At 50.2% G+C, this 23,840-nt stretch overlaps 1 long non-coding RNA gene across 1 annotated transcript; it reads left to right on the top strand.

Annotated features, from left to right (window-relative positions):
- Positions 1–2,963: 2,963 nt before the first annotated feature.
- LOC139179143 (uncharacterized) lies at positions 2,964–13,620 on the top strand. The gene is made up of 3 exons (XR_011563571.1): positions 2,964–10,450; positions 11,049–11,107; positions 12,999–13,620. It is a non-coding gene; the product is annotated as an uncharacterized lncRNA (long non-coding RNA).
- The last annotated feature ends 10,220 nt before the right edge of the window (positions 13,621–23,840 follow it).

Below are 23,840 nucleotides of genomic sequence, written 5' to 3'. Positions count from 1 at the left end.
TTAGAGGAGGTCACTGGTGGGGCCCTAATCCCCGAGGACTGCTGTCCATATACAGACACACACTGTGAGACGTGGCCACCAGCAAGTCTAGGAGAAAGGACGCCTCAGAAGAAAGCAGGACACCTGGTCTCGGGTTCTAGCCTCAGAACTGGGGGTGTGAGCGTGGGTCGTTGAAGCAGCCCCGTCTGTGGCGTTCGTTGCAGCCTCGCTGTCGGGGACTCTCCCAGCTTCTCACCGGGATGCCAGTTCTACCGCCGCAATATCTCTAGTGTATTCACTGTCCGCTAGTCCTCCTGGGGCCGTGTCTCAGGCACTTAGCTCTTTCCTAGACTGTTGAAATTGCCTCCATGTTTGTCTCCACTCATCCTTCGTTAGCCTCTGAGACCAGAGCCAGGAGAGCAGGAGGGGGAGACCTGCCTGGTGCCGGGGACGTGGAGCTGAGATGGGGATGGTCACAGGGATCCAGCAGAGTGACCAGCACAGTCCCGGGCAGCTCACCGCACCATTGACTCCTTCGTTGTTTGGCTCACTAAACAGGCCACGTCGCGAGTGCTTGTATCCAAACTTGGTGGTGGCTGAACAAGAAGAGACCCTTGACCAGGATGAGTGTACATTCTGCTGGTGGAGCACCCCACACAGCAACTGGTGAGATGATGCAAGATGGGGAAGGTGCCTGGAGGTTGAGAAGGTGATGCATCTGGGGGGTCATGTGTGGGGGTCAGGTGTGAGGGGTCAGGTGTGAGGGGTCAGGTATGAGGGGTGGGTGTCGGAGGGCGTGTGTGGGGGGTGTGAGGGGCGAGTGTGAGGGGGTGGGTGTGAGGGGCAGGTGTGAGGGGGTGGGTGTGAGGGGCAGATGTTAGGGGGCGGGTGTGAGGGGTCAGGTGTGAGCGGTGGGTATGAGGGGGTGGGTGTGAGGGGGTGGGTGTGAGGGGGCGGGTGTGACGGGGTGGGTGTGAGGGGCGGGTGTGAGGGGGTGGGTCTGAGGGGTGGGTGTGAGGGGGCAGGTGTGAGGGGCGAGTATGGTGAGGGGCGAGTGTGATGGGGTGGGTGTGAGGGGTTGGGTGTGAGGGGCGGGTGTGAGGGGTGGGTCTAAGGGGTGGGTGTGAGGGGCGGGTGTGAGGGGCGAGTGTGATGGGGTGGGTGTGAGGGGTTGGGTGTGAGGGGCGGGTGTGAGGGGCGAGTGTGATGGGGTGGGTGTGAGGGGGCGGGTGTGAGGGGCGGGTGTGAGGGGCGAGTGTGATGGGGTGGGTGTGAGGGGTTGGGTGTGAGGGGGGGGTGTGAGGGGTGGGTCTAAGGGGTGGGTGTGAGGGGCGGGTGTGAGGGGTGGGTGTGAGGGGTGGGTGTGAGGGGCGAGTGTGATGGGGTGGGTGTGAGGGGGTGGGTGTGAGGGGCGGGTGTGAGGGGCGAGTGTGATGGGGTGGGTGTGAGGGGTGGGTGTGAGGGGTGGGTGTGAGGGGCGAGTGTGATGGGGTGGGTGTGAGGGGGCAGGTGTGAGGGGGTGGGTGTGAGGGGGCGGGTGTGAGGGGTTGGGTGTGAGGGGTCAGGTGTGAGGGGCGGGTGTGAGGGGGTGGGTGTGAGGGGGTGGGTGTGAGGGGTCAGGTGCGAGGGGCGGGTGTGGGGAGCGTGTGTTGGAGGGTGTGAGGGTCGGGTGGGGGCAGGAGCAGAGGTCTGGCCGGCACTGGATGACCCAGCGTCTCGCAGGCCTTGGGGTTGTGTTTCCTTCTGTTTTCAGGGGCAGCAGGTGGAGGTTCATGACCTGGGGGGTTGGAGGGGCCCAGACCCCCTTAGGAAGTAGGAAGGGCATCGAAGAAGCAGTGGGTGTGGCCAGAGGAAGGCGGGGTACGTTGGATCACGGGAGGGAAGGCGCCACAAGCTCGCGAGCGTTGACGAGAGAACAGGCGGCTGAGGGAGAGGCCAGGGCAGCTGGAGGGGACAGCTGTGCGCAGAGGGCCAGGCTGTGGGAAGGGGCTTCATCCCAGGGTGGTCTCGACGGAGGGACTTGGCGCTTAAACAGTGGTGCCAAAGAAACTGAAGTCAGGCAGGTTGGTTCCTCCAGGTCATTCTTCTTTCCCAGGATTGCTTTGCCTATTCGAGGTTTTTTGTATTTCCATACAAATTGTGAAATTATTTGTTCTAGTTCTCTGAAAAATACCGTTGGTAGCTTGATAGGGATTGCATTGAATCTATAGATTGCTTTGTGTAGTATATGCATTTTCACTATATTGATCTTGAATTGAGAGAATAACACTGAAACATGTATATTATCATATGTGAAATAGATTGCCAGTCCAGGTTCGATGCATGAGACAGGGCGCTCAGGGCTGGTGCACTGGGATGACCCTGAGGGATGGGATGGGGAGGGAGGTGGGAGGGGGCTTCAGGATGGGGAACACATGTACACTCACGGCTGATTCATGTCAATGTATGGCAAAAACCACCACAATATTGTAAAGTAATTAGCCTCCAATTAAAATAAATAAATTAAAAAAAATAAAATGAATTAAATATAAAACAATTGAAATAAGGGGAAAAAAAGAAACTGAAGTCAGAGAATTGAAGTTTCTCCTAATTTTAAATGTTCTAAACCTTTGCAAAGATATACAGTTTCTGTCTTCCTAATTTTTGTAGAGCAGACAATTCACAATTAAAGAATGAACTTTTGTCTTTCTGCACTTTGACTATTAAACACTGTCTCTGATAGGATGTATAAGTATTAACATTAAAATTATAATATTAAGGACTGGTTTAAAGAATGATTAAGCAAATGCTGCACTAAAGTTTGCCACAAAGTAAAACCCTGTCCCTATATTTCCAGTGCAGTGAGGAAAAGGTACTTTTTCTCAGAGGGGTGGGTGTGAGGGGGCGGGTGTGAGGGGGTGGATGTGAGGGGTGGGTGTGAGGGGCGAGTGTGATGGGGTGGGTGTGAGGGCACGGGTGTGAGGGGTTGGGTGTGAGGGGTCAGGCATTAGCCATGGAGCTGTTTGAGGACTTGAAAGTCCACCTTAAGTGCTCTTTGTGGAGTCCTGACATGCCCTGTTCCCTGTCTCTGAAGGAGCTGCCAGCAGAGGGAGTCTAAGGGCTCTGGGAGCACACGCCACACACAGCCCTGAGCAGACCTTCCTCCCGGCAGCCGCCTCTCGCTCTGGCCACTGTCTGCTAGGTGGTGGACTTGGTGGTAATGCCAAACGCTGAAGCTGGAGAAGTAAAATTTCTCTTTATTTGAATATTTCTCCCGTAAAAGCACACCTGCTAACAAAGTTTCAGTATTTTTCAAAGTTTGCAAAGACACATCCCTTCCTAATGTCTGTAGAGATGTAAAAATGGGATCCAAATCCAAAGTGAAACAATGACATATTCTGACATAACCCCTCTGCTGTATTATGTTCTTAACTGGCCTTAATGGGAAATAAAAATGTAGGCTTCAACTGCTATATCTTTGTGGAATTGAAACCTAGGAGACTCCCTTCCCCTTCTGAGCAGTCCGCTCACTGATTTTAAACACTCAGTAAGTTCCCAGCCCTGAATATTCACTGGAAAGACTGATGCTAAAGCTGAAGCTCTAATACTTTGGGCACCTGATGCAAAGAACTGATTCATTGGAAAAGACCCCGATGCTGGGAAAGATTGAAGGTGGGAGGAGAAGGGGATGACAGAGGATGAGATGGTTGGATGGCATCACCAACTCGATGGATATGAGTTTGAACAAACTCTGGGAGATGGTGAAGGACAGGGAGGCCTGGCGTGCTGCAGTCCATGGGGCCGTAAAGAACTGGACACGTCTGAGCAACTGGAGTTCCCAGGCAGGGAGCGAGTTCCCCGCGACGCTTCCTGTGGCCCCTTGTGGTGGTGGCAGACCGCTCCGCGGCTCTGTTCACCTCTGCCTGCCGTTCCCAGACCTTTGTGGTTTCCTCTACAGCTGTGGGTCTTTCTCGTGTGAAACCACAGGTCAGTCCAGAACCACAGAACTGATCCTCACACTTGGAATTCTAGCCACTGTCCTGCAGGGTTTTCGGAGTCACAGCTGGTTCCGTACCTACATCCAGATCATAGATGATGACCATCTGATGCTCAGATAATCACTGTTTCTCCAGTGGCCCAGCCAGCCTTTCTCAGCTGTGCTGCCTATTGGTGGGCATCCCCTCAGAGGGAGCCCTCTCTGACTGGAGACCCTATAGGAATGAGGGTGCCACAGCCCCAGCGCTAACCCCCATCCTTGTCTCTGCAACAGGAAAGTGCCCTTCACAGGGTCTCAGACTGAGGTCATCACCAGAAACCCCCGAGGGCTGTGCCCCACCCTCAGAGTTTCAGATTCAGTGTGTGTGTGAGTCTGTGAAGGGTCATTAAGGAAAATGATTATTCTGATGCTTGTTAAATATAATAAGGTTTCATTCAAGAGGGCACTTCTGCTGAGCTGGTACCCAGTTGGATCTCAGCAGAATTCAGCTCCATCCGCACAGCCAGCTCAGCACCCTCTGCCCGCCTCCCCCGCCTCCCCTTTCTCTCTCTCTCTCTCAGCCCTCACTGCACCCAAGTCTTTTCTCAGGCTCTGCCCTGGGGAAAAGTCAACACTAGGACACAGACTACTCAATATCGTTCAGATGCAAAGTAAGTGGAGTGCAAAAGGGACACAAAGATCTGAGAAACACACAGTACTTAAAGAACTGAGGGCGGAGCTCCAACGATGGAGCAGGCAGTCACTCTTCCTTCCAAGGGAGAGAAATGGAGAACGATTGCTCTACATTCTGCAGAAGACTCTCTGTTGCCGATGTTCCCATGGCAAGTTCACACCCCAAATCCTGCTACTTGGGCTCAGACTCACCTCACAGCCTAACTCCCAAGCAGCGACTTCTGATGAGCCGAACCCTCGACCCTGCACCGTCTTCGACAGCAACGCTGCGGCCTCCTTCTGGAAACTTGCCCTGCTCCAGACACAGGCTCTGCGGTCTCTGCGCCTCGTTCTTCCTCACGCTGCTCACTTCCTGAAGTGCGGCTCTTCTGTCGCTTTGTTTGATAAATAAGAGTTGCTCCCTCCACCCCACGTTCCACTTATTTGTGCTACTTATTCTAGAACGTAAGCTAAAAAGCAACCATTTGAAAATAAGTTTCCTTAATTCATTCTATTTTCATTGATGTGGGGATAGAAATATGGTTGGAACACCTAGAATATTTATACTTGACCCCAGACCTGCAGAACTTGTAACATCGCAGGTATGGGGTGATTAACATGCCAGCTGGTGCGGTTTGTCATCTTTGAACCATGTAAATAGTGATCTGTTTGACACCTAGTAAACTTCAAAGAAGATGGTCTATCATGCAATCCTGTGTAAGAGAATATGGTGATGAGTATGTAATCATGAGAATGATGGGAAAAATTGAAACTCCAGAATAAGATTTAGATGCCCGAATAAACATAATATGGTTCTTCTGAGATGTATTTTATATGATAAGTGAATGCACCTTCAATAGTTATTTTCATATGAGAAGATTGGAAACCATATTCTAGCAAAATACTGCCAAGCAGGGTGTCGTTTTGGGGCCAGAGGTGCCTACAGTTGATGAGGCACCAAAATACAGGTGTTTTAAAGATCGGAGGGAACAGTCTCAACCTGGAGCTGAAAGAAGAACTTGCCCCTGTGACGTTAGGAGTGTCGACTGAACCCGTAAAGTGTGGACTGAGAGGTTCTTGCTTTATTGGAACACATTTGATTCCAAGGATCTGCTCTAATATTAAATGCTTGTTCACGGGAAGCAGAAGCGACCTGTCTTCCCTAGCAAAGCTGATCTGCGTGGGAAGAGGGCTGCTCTCCCCACAGGAACACTGTTGCCCATCAGTTGCTGGGTTGTGCCTGCCTTCTCTCCCCCGACCCACTTCTCTTCACACTCATGTTTGCACCATGAACTGTGCACGTCACTCTTCGTAAACATCGTGATTTTCTCTTTAGCTCATGACTGAGCTCCTCGGCCAAGCGCTTTATGGTCATGCAAGAGTGGGAATGTCACATAAAATGGAATGGGTTGTGAAAACAGGCAGTTCCCATCTCTCCCAAGACTCGGAGGTCTCTGGACAACCTCCCAGGAGGGGAGCGCCAGGGCATATTCCAATTTTATAGCATGAGGCTCAGGATATTGAGTGAAACACAGTTATGCCATGATTGGAAATGAAATGCTTTTCTGAAAGCCTTTAAATGTCCAGTGGCGCTAAGATAAGTTTTACTGCGTTCACGATGATTCTCTTTGCTCCTTTTCCTCCCGTGCAGGCCGGCAGCGGTGTGGAACAGAGGGCTGCGTTCATACACTCAAAGCTATTGTCATTTTTCTTGTCAAAGATGGCATTGTCGGAGGCAGAGTGTATAAAATTTCCTTCCTGCTGAGTAGACCACGTGGAAAAACGCTTATTTTATTTTTTCTTATAGGAATAAAATTGCAGTCTTTCAACAGAACATGTTGATTATGCCATCTGGCACATAATTTCCATGTTTAAATTAAGCTGAGAAATCAATTCAGTGTTGAAAGATATTATCCGTTTAACATTTTTTCACCTCCAAGCAATTTGAGAAAGTAGGGCAAAAATAAGTTGTTTTCATTGCTAAGTATGTGAATGATATAGGTCTTGAATATTTTCTTCTACACAGAGGGAAATTATAATTTATAAGTGGATCACAGTGACCCTTGGGATTTCTTGTCCCACAGTTGAGCCAAAGCTCTACTGTGTTACTGGAGCCCAGCAGGGGGTTCTGGTGCCTGGGGGCGGCGGGAGTGGCAGTTCCAAGGATTGGATGTGTAATTATCCAGTTAGTGCACAGACCTGTCCTGGGACTTGTTCATTTTGTTCAGACTTTTCTTAGTTAAGCAGTTTGTGAGTCCAGGTTGTAGTCAATAGTAAAGCTCAATAAACAGAGTATAACACGCAAATTAGGGCTGTTAGTGAAGCTGAGTAACTAACAGGTGGTGGAAACTCAAAACAAACGGGGTGAAGCAGTCACTTTCTGCTGGGGATCCAGGTTCCGGCATCAGACTCTCCTGATGTCATTGCCCAGCACCAGAGAGCTTCCCGCCAAACTCTGAAGCCCCAGGACCTTTGCCCACACCCTGAGTGGTGGGTCGGGCAGCCCAGGCATGCGCCATAAACTGCCAGCAGAAAGCAGGTTTGAAAATGAAGGCCTAGATTCATGTGGTAGATGGGAAGAGGTAACAACTGGTTAGATATCTGCTTTCATTTCTTTGATTTTAAAAAGTCAATTTTAAAATAATAGTTATCATTTTGCTATTTAGATAAAGAGCAATTTTTTTTTAATTAAGAAAGAAAGAATGGGAAGTTCGCATTTACAGAGGAGGAAGAGTTACAGAGTTTTAATGTTCTGGGGTCACCCTGTCCCTAAGGCTCTGGTGGAGGCGCCAGAAGATTTGAGTGTTTTCACACCAAACAGAGCTTGTGGAGCTGCTGCAGCAGGCAGATGGAGTTTTTCAGATGGTTAGATTCTAGTTCTAGTTCAGCAATTCAGTTCACCCCATGAACCGCAGCACGCCAGGCCTCCCTGTCCATCACCAACTCCTGGAGTTCACTCAGACTCATGTCCATTGAGTCAGTGATGCTATCCAACCATCTCATCCTCTGTCATACCCTTCTCCTCCTGCCCTCAATCTTTCCCAGCATCAGGGTCTTTTCAAATGAGTCAGCTCTTCACATCAGGTGGCCAAAGTACCAGAGTTTCAGCTTCAGCATCAGTCCTTCCAAAGAATATTCAGGACTGATCTCCTTTAGGATGGACTGGTTGGATCTCCTTGCAGGCCAAGGGACTCTCAAGAGTCTTCTCCAACACCACATTTCAAAAGCATCAATTCTTCAGTGCTCAGCTTTCTTATAGTCCAACTTTCACATCCATACATGACTACTGGAAAAACCATAGCCTTGACTAGATGGACCTTTGTTAACAAAGTAATGCTTCTGCTTTTTAATATGCTGTCTAGGTTGGTCATAACTTTCCTTCCAAGGAATAAGCTTTTGTTAATTTCATGGCCACAGTCACCATCTGCAGTGATTTTGGAGCCCAAAAAAATAAAGTCTGTCACTGTTTCTATTGTTTCCCAATCTACTTGCTATGAAGTGATGGAACCAGATGCCATGATCTTCGTTTTCTGAATGTTGAGCTTTAAGCCAACTTTTTCACCCTCCTCTTTCACTTTCATCAGATAGAGGCTTTTTAGTTCCTCTTCACTCTCTGCCATAAGGGTGGTGTCATCTGCATACCTGAGGTTATTGATATTTCTCCCAGCAATCTTGATTCCAGCTTGTGCTTCCTTCAGTCCAGCGTTTCTCATGATGTACTCTGCATAGAAGTTAAATAAGCAGGGTGACAATATACAGCATTGGCATACTCCTTTCCCTATTTGGAACCAGTCTGTTGTTCCATGTCCAGTTCTAACTGCTGCTTTCTGACCCGCATACAGGTTTCTCAAGAGGCAGGTCAGGTGGTCTGGTATTCCCATCTCTTTCAGAATTTTCCGCAGTTTCTTGTGATCCACACAGTCAAAGGCTTTGGCATAGTCAAAAAAGCAGAAATAGATGTTTTTTTCTGGAACCGTCTTGCTTTTTTGATGATCCCGCAGATGTTGGCAATTTGATCTCTGGTTCCTCTGCCTTTTCTAAAACCAGCTTAAACATCTGGAAGTTCACGGTTCACATATTCCTGAAGCCTGGCAATAGATTCAGTCCATTTAGAAAGTAGATACTGGAAACGTTGGCACAGGAGCCGTGCACAATAATAGTAACAGTGAAGATCTCAGTGGCACTGCTTCCTGTGCCCGTGACGCCCGCGACTGAGGCTGTGACTGCAGCTGGGCAGGCAGACCCGGGCGCGCCAGGGAGACCTGCAGGGCCACGGGCGCCTGTCCTCGGAAAGCTCTCTCATTTGTTTCTAGATTGAAAATCGTAGGGAATTTCCTGCATTTATAAAAACAAGGGCAGCATGCCTGGGAGTCTGGCCGGGGGCATTCCTGGGTGAGTGTCCACGCACGGCTGAGCCTGAGACACGAAGACTGAGGAGCCTCTTCCCGACTGTGGCTGCCAGTGAGGACTCGGGCTGCTTCCCTTTCTTCCGGACCCAGGCTGTACTTTTCTCCTAGACAATGTCGTGGGGAATGGTCACCATCCTCCTGAGATGGAGAGACAGAGACAGAGACGAGGAGAGACACAGAGATGACAGACAGACTAGGAGAGACATGAAGATGGAGAGACATAAAGACTGAGAGTCACAGAGCTGGAGAGAGAAACCGAGAGACGCAGAGAGAGACAGAGAGTCAGAGAGACACAGAGATGGAGATACGGAGAGAGAGGAGAGAGGGGCCCAGACAAGAAGCTAGAGGAGACAAGCACATCGGCAGGGACAGCCGTGGCCCAGCTCTCTGGCTAGAAGACTCCAGCTGAGTCCACGGCCAGAGGGATGTGCACAGTGGCGGCCTGGGAAAGAGCTGCTCTGATCGACGCCTTAGCTTCCGGATGCTTGTCGCAGTGGATCGAGTCCCACTGTGGAAGGAGGGAAGCTGGGATGGACCACAGAAAGCACAGAGCCCCCGCTGCCTGGGGGCCGTGGGGCCAGACTGCCTTCCTTTCCTCGTCCGGCCCCTTGACTCCAGGAGCCACCAGGGGGCTTCTCCAATTTTTCTGTTTGTTCAAGAAATTAATTTAAAAGTAGATTAAGTTGACTATTAAGTTCAGATTCGTCTGGTTCACCTCTGGGCTGTGCTTCACGCCCAGCAATGTCTCCCAGCTTGCTGACTGTTTTGGCAACTCCTGCCAAACCCTCCCAGTTACAAAAAGTCATCGAAATGATTGACCTCATTTTCAAGGCTGGGAAAAGGCATAAGTAAGAAACTCTAATAAAATTCAGACTCTCATACAGCTTGAACTTCCTACCTCTGCAATATGAAATGTACATTTTATACACAATTTCCATGGCCATTTACAGGTGTTAGATCAGAAGCAGGAGTCAGGGCAGACGGGACAATCGAATAAAACAGCCACGCGGTTCAAGCAAAGTGTGTTTCCTTTTTATATTATAGGGCATCTGCAAAGTTTCATGCAAATCAATCTTAATTTACCACGTGTTTTGGCTCTTTCATAAAATATTCTGACTGTGGTATTTCTCCATTTTAGCTGTAAAATTCTCCATAACTGGGGGCACTTATTACATTTTTAATATGTGAAACGATTCAGTTAGTACAAGAATTCAGGAGAAGTACTTATGCCCGGTAGAGAAATCAGCGTCTCACCGGTTCCCAGGAGACTGATAACACCTGTGTGTCTTTCGGGGTGGGGGCGGGGGGCAGTGTTGGAAGGCAATACCCCTCGTAACTACCTGTTTTTTTCCTACCACGATCGAGGGTACCTGTGGCCCAGCCCTGCAGATAGATAGGCTGTCACACTGAGTGAGGACTTCACAAATGCTCTCAGGTAAGTTTGGGCTGAACCGAAGAGTTGTGTGGGTCACTGAGCCGGGGCTTGGCTGTCCTGAAATCCACCGGTTCACGATCATTTTGGAGGATGGTGAGGAGAGGCCACCACAGTTTAGGGTTTGAAGAGAATCAAGTATGAAGCGGGGAGGTTATTCTCAGACAGGGGTGGATTAGGCCAGTCCAGTAAGCGTCAAGTTAGGCGAACACAGCAGAGCCTGGCACCTGGGGTCACTTAGGGAGGGTCTGAGGGCTTCCCAGTGGCACCAGTGGCAGAGAACCTGCCTCCCAAAGGCAGGAGACATAACAGACGCGGGTGTGATCCCCGGGTCAGGAAGATGCCCTGGAGGAGGGCACGGCAGCCCACTCCAGTATTCTTGCCTGGAGAATCCCACAGACAGAGGAGCCTGGCGGGCTACAGTTCTGGGGTCGTAAAGAGTCAGACACGGCTGAGCGACTGGGGATGCACATGCACAGGGAGAGTCTGAACAGTCCGAGGCTCTTCAGCTGTAGCCAGAGGAACTGGGGGCCAGGGATCCCCTGAAGGCCCCCTCAGGGAGCTCTCTTGAGCATGTGTGTGTGTGCCCTTGTTTTCACAGGAGGACCCGAGCTGCAGACCACCCGCCTATCTCACGCAGGGTCCCGCTCCCGGAGGGAGGTGAGCATCCTGGGCTTTCTGCTCTTGTGCTGACCTGTGACGAGGGCTGGTCAGGGCTGGGGGATCTGGATTTAGCATGCTCAAACTCATTTCTTTTCCACATTCCAAGAGGATTTCTTCCCTGAAAAAGAGGGGACACAGGAAAGCAAGTTCCAGTGTTTTTATTCAAACATAATCCTTAATATCCTTTCTGGGCGCTCCCCAAAAGGACCGTTGTTTTTAAAAGGAAAATATCAGTTAAGACGAACCATGTCACTCTGGGACCTTTAAAAAGCCAGTGGGCCTCTGCTGGACCACACTCGATGCAGAGATCACAATCTATCCCTTTCTTGAAAATCTCCAAAGTGTTTTTGAAATGGTTAGTAATAATAAACGAGACAAGGGAAGCCAGGTGGCCGGCCGGGAGGTGCCCGCAGCGGCTCCTCTGTGAGGCAGGTGTCTGAGCCGTGTGTTCTGAGCCGCGGCATCTTGTCCCTTTGGGAACTCGTGTTTCTGTTTTCTCTCTGGCGGCCGGGACACCTGAGTTAGCTTCATGCCGCCGCGTGGGCTCTCGGAGGAGGTGGCGCTGGCCAGCCAGCTGCTGTCTCACCTGTGGGAGCAAGGAGCAAATGCCTCCGGGGACTTGGAAGCACAGAACCGTTTGGAACGCACCCCACATTTGTGGTGAATCAGTGTTACTTCTGTTTATAAACTACCTGATTTTAAAAAAAGTGAACAATAAAACCTCGGCTCTTCTTGAGGGTAGAAACAGTGACAAGTGGAAAGGCTCGCTCAGCCCCATCCTGACCCTGACCCTGACCCCTGACCCTGGCCCTGGCCCTGGCCCTGACCCTGACCCTGACCCTGGCCCTGACCCTGACCCTGGCCCTGACCCTGGCCCTGACCCTGGCCCTGGCCCTGACCCTGACCCTGGCCCTGACCCTGGCCCTGACCCTGTCCCTGACCCTGACCCTGGCCCTGACCCTGACCCTGACCCTGGCCCTGACCCTGGCCCTGGCCCTGGCCCTGACCCTGACCCTGTCCCTGACCCTGGCCCTGACCCTGACCCTGGCCCTGACCCTGGCCCTGACCCTGACCCTGACCCTGACCCTGGCCCTGGCCCTGACCTTGGCCACCACTCCTGTGCTGTTGGCTGTGGTCACCTTGAGAAGAGGCAGGGCTGGGCCCCGTGTTGTTCGTGGACACTGGGAGCTCCTGGCTCGCTGTCCAGCAGGACTGCCCTGGGCAGGGCAGTACCTGTCCCGTGGATGCCTCTGGGGACCCCAGGAGGAAGCTCTTTGCAACCTTGATCTCCAGATGAAGAGGGGGAGCCTGCTCAAGGGGTGCCAGGCAGGACCTCGGGCGGCAGCTGGACCTTGGGCGGCGGAGGAAGCCACGCAAATCCCCGTCTACTCTGCATGCCAGGACAGCACTGCGGTTTCACGGCTGAGCCTGCAGAGCATGGGCTGACCCTGTGTTGCCAGCGGGAGCTGTCTGGGCCAGGGCTCCCGTCCCGAGCATGGGCTGACCCTGTGTTGCCCGCGGGAGCTGTCTGGGCCAGGGCTCCCGTCCGGGGGGCTGTCATGTCGCTCAGGGCTCCTGGTCACCATGCAGGCCTCAGCACTCCCGTCCTGATCCTAACTGCTTTCATCATTCCTTAGTGAACACGCACCACTGAAAATGCCAGGAGTTAGATCTCTCACCAGGAAAAGCAGCAGAAATGAGGAGAAAAAAATAAGGTGTGGAAAGCGCCCGAGAGAGGCGGCCACTGACTGCCGCTGGGCCTGCTCCCGGCCCTGGGCTCCAGCTCTGGGGGCCCGGCCCTGGAGTTACAGGGCGGGGGGCGGTGGGGGGGGTTGGCAACATCTGCTGATGTCAGGGAGCTTTCTCTAACGTTCACCTAATTCAAAAGGTGGGCAAAGCGGGGTGTGAGCGCTAACGAGTGTCCCCTGCTCTATGATCCTGGTGCGGCTGCGAGGCTCAGAGGCCACCCGATGGTTTCGGTGTCAGACACCCCGGCCTCCCCGAAGGCCCTCGGCGCTTCTACCTGAAGCAGATGAGCTTGGGCAGCCCCCTTCTATCTGCTCACTTGAGAACACTCCCTGCTGTCTGCTGAGTTCTGGGCTCTCTTCTGGTGCTGGAGACGCAGCAGGAACAAAACAGAACTCCCTGCGGGCACAGGGCTTACACTCCAGCAGGGAACACGGACAACAAAACACGTGAGGAGTGTGGAGACGTCAGACGCGATAGGGACCGTGAGGAAGCAAGTGCTGAGGACCTCAAGCCAAACACGGTGAGCAGAGACAAAAACGTTGCTATGTGACAAAGGGTCAGTCCAACAAGAGGATGTGATGTCTGTAAAGGTTTGTGCACCCAACACAGGACTCCCAGACAGGCAAAGCAGGTGTTGACAGACGGGAGGAGAGGCGCGGCGGGGTGCGGACCAGGGCGCAGGCGTCCAGCCGCAAGACGGGTGAGGTCTGGGCGCCTTGTGTTCAGAGGGTGACTGCCCCGTGATGCATACGTGACATCTGCTGAGAGAACAGGACCTGAATCTTCTCACCAAAGAAGACAAGGAGGAGGGCTGGGGCCGGGGGGCTGGGCAGGGGCTCACATAAAGTGAGGACGTTGAGGGAAGACGCGGAGACCTGGACGGGGGCGCCAGGCTGGAGCTATCTGTGTGGAAGGGCCAGCAGGGGCACAGGTGCCCAGGCAGGAGTGCCTGAGTGGGTTTGGGGTGAGCAGGAGGCAGAGTGGCCGGTCTAGAGTCCTACCCTAAGAGCTGTGTGCAGGGCCATTTGCTCTTGGCTTGCAGCTGTCCTCAGGATGCTAGGTCTGAAGGCTATGGGTATGCTTCAACTGAATCTAATAAAAATTGCAAATCACAACATCTATTTTAATTTCTTCAAGTACTTAAGAGAAAATATTAACTTTACTATTTCAACAGCTGGCATCTTCCATAAGTGGTTTGTGGGCTGTCAGAAACAACTCCCATTAATAAAACATTATTTGGTTATAATATAAATTAAGGAAATCACTTTAAAATATAACACAAAGTTTTTGAGTTTGGAGTGAACGTTGGCCTCCTCAGTGTTGTTGTTTGGGAAGCTGGACACGTATTCTGCTGAGCGGCCATTCCTTGAAATGAGTACTTTACATCTCTTTTTTGGGGCTGTTTTCAAGTATTGGAAAATTAAAATAAACCCCATCTGTGGCCATTGCTTGGGATGTGGATTTGGGTTTTAGAAACTTGCACGTCATTCTCAGTGATCCCAGTGATTCTGAAGGGTCACCTGTGAGGGTATGACAGCACAGTGAGGACATGGGCCGCTTCAGCACCAGACAAGGCCCAGCTCGGTGCGTCTCTGATTCCTCAAGAGCCGGGTGCTGGTGATGAAGCAGAGAGGCAGTCATTGTGAAAGGGCTGTGAAAGCACGTCCTCGGGAGCGACTGTGGCCACACAGAGGTTAACATACTCACCGTGCTTTTTGTGCGCAACAAAGGTCATTTTCCAACTTGAAATTGCCCTTGATATTTTGACATGGGCTTGACTTCAGTAAAGGTATTTCACATCAAGCTAAAACAACCTGATGGAAAGAACGCGTGGATAATTTGGGGAATAAAAAGAAAGCGAGTCCTGGGCGCCAGCACTCAGGTGAGAGTGGGGTAGAGTGCAGCGGGCCTCCTCTTTTCCTGGGTCCCCCTCCCTCCCGGCTGGAAGCAATGCCCCTCCTCCAGCTGTTTCCTGGTCTCTCAGCGAATCTTCTAGCACTACAGGCCCCGGCTTTGTCCCTCTACTCCTGAGGGCAGCACGGAGACTTAAACTTGAGGTACCCGGGACGAGCACAGACCCGAAGGCCCTCCCGCAGGCTCCAGAGCCTGCCTCCGCCTGGGGACCAGGGCCCGGCTCGGCCAGGCGGGCAGGCGTCCGGTACCCGGCACTTCCGCCACACCGCCTGCTCCCTCAAGGACTGGTTTCTGTGGATATCCAGTCCTCCAGGCTTTATATTAGACTGCCAGAACAACTAGTTCTAAAAGATGGTCTTGTAACACTTTTGGCTTCCTTTATTCAATGAACACTTTTTGGATGATATGATGCCAATAATTTCATGACAAAGGGGAAAAACCGGCTTCCAGGCGCTGCCATCAGCTGAGTGTTCTGTAACAAGGGAAAGCAGTTATTTTTAAAGAAAAAATGCTAGAATATGGCAAGGGAAATAAGCGCAAGGAGAAGTTACGAGCCACTAAGGTCTAATAATTTCAAAAGTAATATGTTCCTTCCTAGGACTTATTTAATGACAGCGTCAAAGCCAGACGCCTATTTCCTTGCTTTTCCTGATGCACCAAATTAGAAAGCGTCTAGGTGAGTGTTTAGTGGGAAAGGATTGTCCTCGTAAGTCAATTTTTCACCTCACACCAGAACTCTAGCAGTGTTCAAGTGTGTCACCAGCTTACGAAGCTTCACAGATGGAGAACGTGCTTCTATGTGGGAGGGGATTTAACCCTGGGAAGTGGGTCAATTCCCATAATTCTACCCTTGCGTTTGAAGTTCTGGCCGATGGGCATTAAATGCTGCCATTAATTAGAATTCATTTGACAAGATGTTGGACAGTCAAGCTAAGTTCTTGATTTAAAATTGTGATTTGCGAAGAGCGACCTAGTGAAGCATTTGCTTCCATGTCAGCACCCAGTACCCACATGAGGGGAGGAGGGTGGTACAGCCTCAGGCTTGCCCAACGGGAAATGCTTGGCAGCTTTAACATGGGTCGCTGGCCTTTTGCTTTCATTAATTAATTCCTTATCTAAATAGTAGTTGGACTGTTCTTATGACTCCCTCATTTAATTTTTAGTGAACTCCTTTATATCTTGAACACTTGTTTCAGCATTTTTCCTCCTTCTTCATCTGAAGCCTGGCTCTTCCTCTGTGCCTCCCCTGCAGACCCTTCCATGAAGGGGCTGGCCCTTCTCTGCAGGCGCTTTCTTTCTCTAGACCCCGCCTGCTTGCATTTCAGAGAACTGTCCTGAATCTCTCCTTCCATATGTGCCTCACTCACCCTGTCTCCAGCGTCCAGCCAGCACCGTGGACGCTCTTGACAGCTAGGCCGCTTGTCTTCCTCCCTGACCTCTTGCTTCTGGACTCAACTGGGTCCCCTGCCCGGCAAAGCTGATCTACCGACTTGGGGCTGTGCTGAAGGAAAGCCCAGTTTCCTGAAGGCTGCCAGCAAGGAGAACAGGCAGCTCAGGCTCCGAAGACCAGAACGTGGTGGTGGTTGTCAGGGAAGGCATTCTATGGGAGGAGGAGGCAGAGGGTTTCGGGAAGCACGATCAGCTTGTGGACACCCTCCTGATTAGTGGGTGGTGGGGTGACAGGGTGGTGTTTTGGGAGGCCACATCCTCAACCTTCTGGTCCTAACCTGTCAGGGGTCCGCGTGCTTGTTTCCATCAGGGCGAGTCTGGTTTCCTTAAAACCACTTAGGAATGCATGTCAGACATTGTCTCCTGCGCCCTTCAGGGGGAGCCAAGGTCCCGGACTCTGCTCTGTTGTTTAACTTGTCCTCTGTTCCCTCGCACACCAGGCATTCACGTTTTCTTACTTATTAACTCCTAAGTCGGGCATCTGGGGCTTCAGGGAGGCCTGGAGCGAGGCCCTTGAGTTCAAGAGACAGGGGCTCTTGGGTGGGGGCTGTTAAACCCAAGAGGGTCCTCAAGGGTCCTGTTCCATGTCTGCTACCAAGACTCAGCCCCACCCGGGCGTCTTCCTGCTTCTCAGCCTGCTAAGCCCCAGCTTGCATCTGCACACCACTCCATGGAACAGACTCACAGTGTCTTACCCATGTCCCCCGGGGCCCCCCAAGTGTGGCTTCTCCCCAGCACCTCCCACCAGCCCTCATGAACAGGGAAGGAAGCCATTTGAGTGCAAGAGTCCTCCGTCTAGACCTTGGAGGTGATGTGTGAGAAGGCATCTAGCTGTCCACTCCAGACTGTGCACCTCGTGGAATGCACCCTGGACAAATCAGGCTGCTTGCAAAAAGCTGGCGTGCGTAGGTTCCACGTGGGTGAGACTCGCCTATGGACACGGTGGGGGCTGCTTGTACTCTCGCCTCAGCCAGGACCCACCTCGTCGTGCACGTTAGCTGTACAGACGACCAAAGACAGAGCCAAATTCTTCTTGAATTTGGGAGCCTGGATTTGCTCGTGTGGAGGGTGACTGCTACCGGAGAACTTAGAATTCCGTCCATAGACAGTAGGAGGGTGATTACAGGAGTTGTGTCAACTGTAGGTGAGCTGCGAGGCTTTGGTCCCGTGTCCAAAGGGCCTGCTTGGCTGGGTGAGTGGCAGGGACGTTCCCACGCACCCAAAGCCTCAGTTTGGTTGATGTGAATGTTATTTAGATTCTGTGCAGTTAATACAGATCTCTTCCTTCTCATGGCGACTCAGTTTCTAAAGATTGTTCTCAGCTCATGAAAGTCAACTACATCCTGTATACAATTAAGTTTTGCCTTTCAATGCATTTTATCATATGATGAATCTTTGAAAATGTATGCTTCACATGTGAACAAGAGGGCAATGATCATTCAGGACATTTAATGCTGAATCTGTACCCCCAGCCCCACTGCAGAGCTTCCGTTCCACACTTTGCTGATTGTCCTAAACTTTATAAAATAAGCCTGTATTACTTTTAGAGATGCGGAATAATTCTATATAAAATACATATTTATATAATTTGGAGTGGGTAGCCGTTCCCTCCTCCAGGGGATCTTCCCCACCCAGGGATGGAACCCAGGTCTCCAGTACTGCAGGCGGATTCTTTACCAGCTGAGCCTCAAGAGCAGCCCAAGAATACTGGAGTGGGTAGCCTATCCCTTCTCCAGGGGATCTTCCTGACTCTGAAATTAAACCGGGGTCACCTGCATCGCAGGCAGATTCTTTACCAGTTGATCTACCAGGGAAGCCCCTATTTTATGCATATTATATATATATATATATATATATGTATATACACACACATATACATAATACACATATTTGCTCTGGTGATCCTTCCTGAATTCTATACCATCTGCTGGAAATTCAGCTGCGATGTTTTTGGTTGTTGCTGGTTTTTAGGCATCAGCGAGGAGCTCGCAGGACCTTAGCTCCCACCAGGGATTGAACCTGCGCCCTTGGCAGTGAGCGTGCAGCGTCCTAGCCTCTGCACCGCCAGGAAAGCCCCTCAGACACCGTGTTTCCCAAGCGCCTAAGACCATCCGGTCTCAGATCAAACTCCTTCTTCCTTGCATCTGGGATGAGCCCCTCCATGGAGGCAGCAATCTGAACCACCTTCATCAGCATCCTCATCCACCTAACAAGGAGGCTTGGCCTGAAATTTTCAGAACTTCTCCTCCCACTTGGTCTCTCTTTACTGTCCCTCCGACCCACCTCCATAACGTCATAGGGTGATCATTCTGAAACACAGACTAGCCAGACACCTCTGCCACTTGGACAAAAGTCATACTCCTCAGCATGTCCAGGGACCCCATTGCCTGACTCAGGCCAACCTAAGGTCATCCCCCATCTACTCCCAGAGGTCCTGCTCCAGCCTGCCAGACCGCGGCAGTCCCCCTCACCTGCCTGGCTAACTCAACCACGCTGCTTGTCCACCCACCACCGGCCACCCACATGTCTTTCCAGACTGAACGTAATCTCCTACTCTGAGTCGTTCAATCCCCCCATTTTCCACCGCAAATGCTCTATGGTGTTTATCGCCTGTACTGTGATGAACTTGGAGCCTTTGTCAATTCCCTCTGTGTTTCCAGGCCTGTTTGCATAGCTAGCAGAGATCATTCGAATCAGGGGCCTATTTTGGACTGCAGAGCTGGGGTCTTCCTGTTTATTTCAGGACATCCCAGCACCTGTGCTGAGGAGCAGACTGGCAGGGACTAGATCTCTCAGCCTCATGGTTAAGCCTTGACTGTACAGGAATAGGCTTTAAGTAAGCAGAGCAAACAGCGCACTAAGAAACTGGCCACCTTGGGGCTTTCCCGAGAGCCATTCTGGGTGCTCAAGAAGAACAAACGCCTCCAGACTCGGGCTTGGATTAAAGGAGTTGGTTCGTCAACTGGTGCTTTGCTGTGTAGACACAGCTGGTGTTAGGCCTTTGCATGAGATTGTATTTGACTTATTCTGACATCTAAATCTGCTTTTTGACAGGGAAACCTAAAAGAAAAAAATCTGCCTTGAATTTTGGAATGAAAACCACTGCACAGATTCCTTGTGAGACAGGGCTGCATTCAACTCGTGTCTTCCACAGGAATCAGAACTGTGTCTTTAAAGGAAGAAGGAGTTCTGGGGGACAGTGGAGCCAAGTTTCTGTCACGCTCTGTTACGCAGTGGGAATGGGGACAGAGAAGAAAGGAGTGTGTCAGAGCACAGGGGCGACCCACCACGACCCTCTTCCTGTGGCCTAATTATAGCTGCTTTGTGGAGGGCCAGTCATATAACAGATAAGTTGAGAGATTCTTAAACTAGAATGCTCTGCGTGGAGAACGAGGCCTGCAGCAAACAGGCAATCCCACCCGGAGACTAGCTTCGCTCTGCTGCGGCGCCCGCATCCCAAGAAGCCTATTGTATGAAGCATTACAGTCTGGCAACGTTGTAAAGGATGGTGGTTGTCTATTTTAGAATTTTAGAATCATCTTTCCCTTTTTTGCCATCACCAAGCAGCTGCCCCAGCGTTTGCAAAGCAGCTGTTTCATGGCTAAATGGACCCCAGCTCCAACAGCCACCAGCTCACTAGTGATACACCCCGAACATCTCCATGATAAGTGATAAAGTCCTCATGTTTAGGTATGTTCTAACACGAATCACACCCAGAGAATCTGGGGAAGAGAAATGGGAAAAAGAATACAAGTGTCCAAGCTTTTTGTTTGTTTGTCTCAATGTCACATGTAAGGTTACTGTCGGAAGGAAGGAAGGAGTTCTGGGCAAAAGCCTTCATTCAAAAATGTCAATATCATTTAACAGCAAAAGCAGTATAATTACTCTATTCAATAAACAGCTAACAATACACAGACATTTTCAGCTAAAAGAGGACTTGCCAGAGTGTACCTTTTAGCAATTTAGTAGTTAATTAGTAAAAAAAAAATTTTAACAACATCTGGTGAACAGTCTCTAATTTCTGAAGTTTTGGAATGAAAATCCACTGCACAAATTCATTGCTATGAACGATCTTCCAGTTGTTTACCTTTATGCCAATCTCATTCCCTACCAGGAAAACATATTTAAAATGTGTTTCTGTATTAAAAACCGAAGCATAACAAAAAGAAATTTCAGATTTCTGGGCATGACATTAATGCCATGCAGTTCACCAGCTGCCACACATGGGTTAAGACGCCGTTATGGCCTTGGCCATAAAGTCGGCTGTGTTGGACAGAAAAAGGACGAACGGCTATCCCTCCGCTTCCATTCGACGCCTCCTCTACACCAGCCGAGCCCAGGAGCTGGAGGCGGGAGATGGGGCTGGGCGCCCGCCTCACAGTCCTCTCCGTGTCCTCTCCTCCGTGAGAGCGGGGTCGGCCTCAACGACCTTAGGGACAAGTGTGGGCACGTCTACACCCGCGGAGGCGCCGGCCTTGCCAGGCCGCGGGTGTTGCCGCCGTAACCTCCAGGCCGGCAGCGGGCAGCGCCGACAGCCTGAAGTACTTAGGCTGTTCTGCAGTTTAATGACTTGCCAAGGCCTGTCTCTTTTAAAATTTTTAAGAAGGTTTTACGGCTGAGTTAATTTACATGCCTGGTTTACCCAGACAATATCGGGCTACATTTTGCTTTGAAACGCATGACATTAGTCACTGACATGTATCAGGGTCAAAACTCGATCTTGGTAGAGTGACACCTTGAATTGATTAGAGCTCTTTCTTCTAAGAAACACACAGTGTGTACACATTCACAGCCTGCGTCCCCAGAGCAGCCACTTGAATTTTCCAGGATAAAGTATAGCTTCAGTGTATCAGTGAGAAAATAAAGATGAAGGAGCCAATTTAATCAGAAAGGCGGTGCTCACTGGGAGGTGCTCTTTCATGGTCAGAAGGTCGGGCTCTAAGTCTAAGGACGGGCTGAGGACAGGCTGACCGCCCATCGGCTTTGAGGACTGAACGGGACACCCGTTCTTCCAGGGACCTGGCTTCCCCATCTCAAGTGGAGGTAAAGTTCGGTTCATTTTTGTAGCTTCTGTAGAACTGTAGACTCAGAGTTGCAATGGGTACTAGGTATAGGATTTCTATAAAAACCTTTTGGAAAAAGCCCAGTTTAGACCCTGTCCAGGGAAAGGCCTCCTAAGAAGGCAGACCTGGGCGTGTATGTCTGGGGGTGCAATCTGCCTGCCCTGGGAGATGAGACCCACCCCGGGGAAGGTGGGTGTCACTGCGAGGCTCTGAGTGGGTTCTGCAAAGTGGATTTGGGGAGGAATTGTCACAGGTCTTGTAGGGAAAGAGGCGGTGGGACCTGAGGTCATTCTCAGGGAAGGAAACCCAGGGAAAGGACGAAGCTGCCCAATAGGAACCTCATTACCCTCCCTTCTGGCTGTGTGCGACTGGGATCCTCATCCACGCACCCGACGTTCTGTGTGGACAGCCCAGTGTCACCTGCATGGGTCTGGCTGGACTGCAGTGCAGCTGGGGAGAGGGGCTGGCCCGCGGGTTTCAGGAAGGTTGCGCCAGGGGCTTCCTTCCATCCAGGTGACAAGTGAGTCGGGGAGGACCGTCTGACAGAACCCGGCAGGTCACCTGCGCGGTGCGTCCCGTCGCTGCGGCGGTGTGCCTCGCTGTACTAGTTAGATCTCTCTGGTCACTTGATCTGTCCTGGGCTGAGACATGTGAAATAAAGGTTTCTGAGAATAATGGACTTCTGTATATTTCTTCTTATAGTAATTATTAATTTGATTTATGAATGTAGGTACTATATTATTTGGCTTATAGAATTTAATGCATTTACCTTCTTTGCTTGACTTAATTCTTTTGCTCTAAAATCAGCTTTAAATAATATTAAAAACAAAGTTTTTGGTTTGTATTTGCCTAATATCTTTCACCATCATTTACTTTAATGGTTATATTGCTGCTTGCTCAGTTTGTCGTATCCAGCTCTTTTGCAACCCATGGACTGTAGCTGCCAGGCTCCTCTGTCCATGGGGATTCTCCAGGCAGGAATACTAGAGTGGGTCACCATGCCCTCCTCCCGGGGGTCTTTTTGACCCAGGGATTGAACCCGTGTCTCCTGCTTGGCAGGTGGATTCTTTACCGCTGCGCTATGTGGGAAATGCTATGGTTAGATTACATATAACATAATGTTGGGTTTTGCTTTGTGGTACAACTTCTAAGTCTGCTTCTATTATTAAGTATGTTTTGCCATTTGTACTTGTTAATCTGATTCTTATACCAGTTGCTACGTGCCATGGTTATTAACATTATACCTTTTCAGTTCAGTTCAGTTCATTTGCTTAGTCGTGTCCAACTCTTCACAGCCCCATGAATCACAGCACGCCAGGGCCTCCCTGCCCATCACCAACTCCCGGAGTTCACTCAAACTCATGTCCATCGAGTCAGTGATGCCATCCAGCCATCTCATCCTCTGTCGTCCCCTTCTCTTCCTGCCCCCAATCCCTCCCAGCATCAGGGTCTTTTCCAATGAGTCAACTCTTTGCATGAGGTGGCCAAAGTATTGGAGTTTCAGCTTCAGCATCAGCATCCTTCCAAATGAACACCCAGGACTGATCTCCTTTAGGATGGACTGGTTGGATCTCCTTGCAGGCCAAGGGACTCTCAAGAGTCTTCTCCAACACCACAGTTCAAAAGCATCAATTCTTCGGCACTCAGCTTTCTTCACAATCCAACTCTCACATCCATGCATGACCACTGGAAAAACGATAGCCTTGACTAGATGAACCTTTGTTGGCAAAGTAATATCTCTGCTTTTCAATATACTATCTAGGTTGGTAATAACTTTCCTTCCAAGGAGTAAGCATCTTTTAATTTCATGGCTTCAGTCACCATCTACAGTGATTTTGGAGCCCCCCAAAATAAAACTTGACATTGTTTCCACTGTTTCCCCATCTATTTCCCATGAAGTGATGGGACTAGATGCCATGATCTTCGTTTTCTGAATGTTGAGCTTTAAGCCAAATTTTTCACTCTCCTCTTTCGCTTTCATCAAGAGGCTTTTTAGTTCCTCTTCACTTTCTGCCATAAGGGTGGTGTCATCTGCATATCCGAGGTTATTGATATTTCTCCCGGCAATCTTGATTCTAGTTTGTGCTTCTTCCAGTCCAGCGTTTCTCATGATGTACTCTGCATGTAAGTTAAATAAGCAGGGTGACAATATACCTTTTATCTTCATTTAAATGTTTCATAATATGGTTTTATTTTATTTCCTTTTTCACTATTTCTTCTGATAACTTGGATGGGTTAAATTTTTGTTCTAATGATCAAGTTTATAAGTTTTCATTTCTTTAGACAATATCCTTTGACTTCCTTCTATTAACATTATGATTAATATATTTTCCCTTCTCACCTTTTTATTCCCCCATCACGCAATTTTATTTTATTCTTATGTTATCTTATATCTTTAAATATACCTTTATTACCTGATTCATCAGCTCCAAGTGGCATCACAGTCTGTCCAGAGTAAAAGATGAGGATGAAACTAGCAAATTTATGCTTTATTTGTACTTTCTTCTTTTTTTCTTCTCACACTGTTTGTGGCATTACTTCCACGGACAAGATTC

The sequence above is a fragment of the Bos indicus genome, chromosome 23 (genome assembly GCF_029378745.1).
Source record: "Bos indicus isolate NIAB-ARS_2022 breed Sahiwal x Tharparkar chromosome 23, NIAB-ARS_B.indTharparkar_mat_pri_1.0, whole genome shotgun sequence".
In the NCBI taxonomy this organism is placed as follows: Eukaryota; Metazoa; Chordata; class Mammalia; order Artiodactyla; family Bovidae; genus Bos; species Bos indicus.
Note: the sequence above shows the minus strand (reverse complement) of the source record. Positions and strands in the feature narration are given on the sequence as shown.